Source organism: Puma concolor, chromosome C1 (genome assembly GCF_028749965.1).
Source record: "Puma concolor isolate L17-30 chromosome C1, mPumCon1.1.hap2, whole genome shotgun sequence".
Lineage (NCBI taxonomy): Eukaryota > Metazoa > Chordata > Mammalia > Carnivora > Felidae > Puma > Puma concolor.
Window position 1 is genome coordinate 108,663,537 of NC_141674.1, and position 4,622 is coordinate 108,668,158.

The 4,622-nt window shown below is 43.5% G+C and overlaps 1 long non-coding RNA gene across 1 annotated transcript; it reads left to right on the top strand.

Annotated features, from left to right (window-relative positions):
- The first annotated feature begins 1,007 nt into the window (after window positions 1–1,007).
- Window positions 1,008–2,272, top strand: LOC147578378 (uncharacterized). The gene is made up of 2 exons (XR_015254251.1): window positions 1,008–1,077; window positions 1,770–2,272. It is a non-coding gene; the product is annotated as an uncharacterized LOC147578378 (long non-coding RNA).
- The last annotated feature ends 2,350 nt before the right edge of the window (window positions 2,273–4,622 follow it).

The window sequence follows — 4,622 nt, forward strand, 5'->3', positions numbered from 1 at the left end:
TCACCAAGCAACTTGAACTATACTATAACAAACCATTCTCTCTCAAATTTCACTGTCACCCCCTACCTATTTATCTTGTCATACTCATTTTTATACTCTTTGCAGTGGGACTAACCCAAGTTATTCCTGCAGACTGGTGCCTGTCACAAACTCTTGTTAGCCTTCCTCTACTTGTTAGTGTCAGGATGCCTAATTGTCTTTAGATGTATATGATCTGAGTTATGATTGCTGTCCCTGACTTGGAATAAGAAACTGTCAGGAATCTACCCTAACAAAATGAAATTTCTCCTACTGTTAATGCTGAGTTCTCTCATAAGAAGTGATGCCCCTCCTCAATGTAATGATGAATGTTTCAGGACCTATCACACAATCTCCTCCCTTTCCAATGCACTGAATCGCCTAAAGCATCTCCTAGGACAGAGGACCACATACAAGGTCTTCACCACATATACATATAAACATGCAAAATGTTATCAATCTGCCTTGTTCTATTTCCATGACAGAAAAACCTGTCGGCAAGGAAGAATTAAAGCAAAATACCTTTGGCAGGGAACATCATGTCATGGATATCCAGACAAATGGGATTGCTGGACACAACAAACCCACTTTGGATTGTCTGATGGAGGAGGAGTCTAAGACCAGGCCTATAAGGAGGCAACCCAACAAGAGGCACAAAACTCTATGAAGCAGACTTCTGGAAGTCTGCCCAGGAGACCCAAACTTCCAGAAATCAGGCTTAGTGGGCCTTATGATTTAAACTCCTGTTTATACCATATTCTAAATTCAACCCATCTCCTCTTCAACTTCTCTAACCCTAAGTTAGCCAAGGACTGTTGGCTTTGTCTCTCTCTAAACCCCTTGCATTATGAGGTTACCCCAGTCCCAGATGATATAACCAATATGGCTATCCCCCACAACATGTCTACAGATAACATAACTGTCACAATAGGGTCCATGGTTACTGATACAAAACTAATAGGGCAGCCTCCTTGTGTTTTAAGGACTAACGGGGAACAACCCCTGTAGGTAACTTAACTAACAACCAATGCAACCAAACTGAGATATACAATCAAACAGGTAAAAAAACCAAGAGTCACCCTGATGTCTTCCCCCTGTGGGAATATTCTTTGTGGAACTAATGTTTATTTGTGCTTGCCTGCTAAATGGATGGGAATTTTCACCTTTGCACTCCTAACCACCCCCCCAAATAAATATTCTCCCCAACAACCAATCTCTTATATTTCCCTTGGCTGCACATACCGAGTCTAAACGAGCTATCCAAGCTATACCTCTACTAATTGGGTTTGGAATCACTGCCGGAGTAAGTACTGGAGTTGGGGGAGTAACCTCATCTATTTCATTTTACCAAAAACTATCCCAAGATCTGACAGATGACATAGAACAAGTTACAAACTCCCTGGTAACCTTACAAGAGCAGGTGGACTCGTTAGCAGCAGTAGTATTACAAAATAGAAGAGAGTTAGAGCTGCTAACTGCTGAGGAGGGGGGAATATATCCCTTCCTAAATGAGGAACACTGCTTCTGTGTTAACTAGTCAGGGGTAGTTAGAGATATGGCCCAACAACTAAAGGAATGGATCATCAAGCAGAGGCAAGAATTAGCAGACCCATGGAACTCTTGGAGCAACATATAGAATTGGGCGTCCTGGCTCCACCCTCTAGCTGTTCCTCTCCTAATGCTTGTCATAGCCCTCCTGTTTGATCCTTGTATTCTTAATATGCTAACCAGGATTGTTCCCTCTTGCCTAGAAGCTATCAAACTCCAGATGATGCTTCAGTTGGACCATTCTAGCTGTCACTACTCTCCTTTGGATGGCGAAGAACCCTAGCTGTCACATTCCTCCCTTTGATGTCCCTGTCCAGCAGGAAGAAGCCAAAACAGTCTTTGCTCCTCCTCCTGTGGTAGCAAAGGATTCCCTGCCCCCACAAACTGATTTTCTCTAAGTCTGCTACAGCATCTTGAGAATCAAGAAGGGGGAATGAGAAGGAAAGCTGTAGAAAAGCAGATAAAAAGGGGCAGCCAGATGTCCAAGGCCAGATACTCCTCTTGGATGCTTTTGGCTTCTGGGATCTTGCTTGCCTTTTGTATCAGCCTTTATCCAGGAACCAGAAGCCTAACTGTACTAGCCCTACCCATCCCAGAAGCACATATGTATAAAAGAAGGGTAAAACCTGAGCTGGATGCTCCACCTTTGGAGGTGACACTGCTGGGCCAACACCAGTGCAAAATAAACAGTCTTTACTGATTCCCAGAGTGCATGTCACTTGTCCTTTCCTGGAAAATGAAGTATTGCTGTAACAAAAGAAAAGCAAGATGAGAGGTGTTATGGAATCAGGCTGGCACACTGGCGGAAAAACCAAGCAGCACTCAGATCTTGGTGGATCAGAGATTTATTTAATGCCAACGGGCTCAGAGGAGACCACTTCTCCAAAGATCTGAGCCCTGAATGCCAGCAGGAAGGGTAATTTATAGTTGTAAGCCTCCATATTTGGGGGGGGGGGTTCTCATGCACAGCAAACAAAGGAAGAAGAACTTGGAGGAGGGGTCTCTAAGCTAGAGACCAGAGCTTGTTTTAGCCCCATCGGCCATCTTTGGCATACTTTATTCACTTCTCCAACACCATCAGTGAGTCTTAGTTCTGTATGGTGCAGGTGGCAGGTTGGGGATCACTGGGAAGGCCTGTTACTCGAGGTGAAAACTTCACCAGGGATTAGGGGCTGAGGTGTTTCAAACTGTTGTAATCTCTAGAAAACTCAGACAAAATGTGTAACAATACCTCCTATAACTTTAAAGTACTTAAACATATGTTTTGAACTGGCCCCACCCTGGCTACTTCTTTCTCAGCTTCATTTTATTCTATCTGGATTATTTTATATTTTAACTTACTGGTATAATTGCAGAAAGTGATGTGATGTGATGTGATGTGATGTGATGTGATGTGATGATGTGATGTGATGTGGGCTGGGAGTGAACAGTCAAGAAAGAATTATTGAGACATTTTCAGTGCAAAAAGAACTCCTTTTGTGCTTATGAGAAGTGACTAATTATATACTTTCTAGTTAGTGGGGGCTAAGGATAGCAGCAGTCTCTAAGGAATTTGGAAGTAAGGCTTTCAGGACCATGAGACCTACCCACTACTAAGATAAGGCTATTTACTACTGCCTAGTAAAACATCAGTCTTGAGACCCTTCAGATGCTCTGGATATATATGCAGATGCTCTGGATATATATGCAGATCTATCTGGGGGAGTGTTCAAAGCTATCAGGGAAAGTGACACTAACAAGAGCAAAGCTATAGTGTAAAGCAATAAAAGAAGCCCTCATGTACACTTTATCTCTCTCCACGTCAGTCCGACTTTCTGTCACCTTGTGTGATTCATACTACACTTTGGATGCTGAGAATGGCAGGAAAATTGCCAGTTTGCTCCTGAGCTCTTGCTGCCAGGTATTAGAGCCATACCCACAGTTGGATAAAGACTTCCCTTGCTTGCCAAGTCATTTCACTTGGGCAGCCTGCCTGTGCACAGTTCCACTGGTGAAGAGATTTCAGTAGTGCTTATCCTGGTACCCCATATGCACCTTTGTCCTTATTGGATCAGGACCCTGTCCAGTATTCAGGATTTACAGGTCCAGACCCAGGATATCTATCAAGATCCAGAGAGAACTAGCTCCTTGATTCTGTGAGTTGAGACCACAGGAATGTGCTCCATTGCTTTGGAGTATGATGGAGCCTTTGGTTCTGAGTCTACCCCACAAGTCCCTGTTTCTATGGTAAGGTGTGCGTATACTCCCTAATCTCGGTCTAAACCCAAGGATTCTGTCTTTTGCTCTGGAGCAGCCAATGCCTGCTCATTGCTTCCCATGTACTTCCTGCCCTCAGACCTCTTGTATTGTTTGGCCTGTGTGTACAGGGAATGCCCTAACCTGGCAGGTCTTCTCAGAGATAATTTTTCATAAAAGTACAGCCTAATGGGGAGAGTAAAGGGGCATTTTGTTACCAAACCCTGAAGTCAGATTCAGGCATGTACAGTAAGCCAAACTCTGAGTCACCAGGTTTGAAAGAGAGAAATCTTTATTATCAGAAGGGCAGCCCCATGAGAAGACAGGGAATCAGTCCCAAATCTGCTTTGCCTTTGTTAAGTCTAAGATAGGTTTATATGCAGTTATTAAGGTATGAAGATATGTGGGGGGGGGGGGGGGGTTAGGGCAGGAACTGGAAGGACTTTGGTACTTAGAGGGGAAACTTGAAACTTCTGAGATATTGCACTATTGGGACATCTGGGCTCTATCTGGGGGTCTCATAGCATTACATGTTGGCTTTGTATCTATAAAACAAACATTATTAGGTAGCCTCCCTCCTTGGTTCCAATACCTCATGCTGGGAAGAAGAAAGCAAGGAACAAAGTTAGTGATTCTTGCAAGGCTGTAGAGGAATTTACTTATATGCAACATGTAAGGTTACAATGGTAGAAGAGCCTAGAGAAAATTTATGTGAAGAATGAAGCATGTACTGGGCTCCAGTTCCCTAATCCTGTTTATAATTCCTCAATCATGGGGATCCTTCTTCACTACTTCTTGCAACGATCCTTCTTCACTACTTC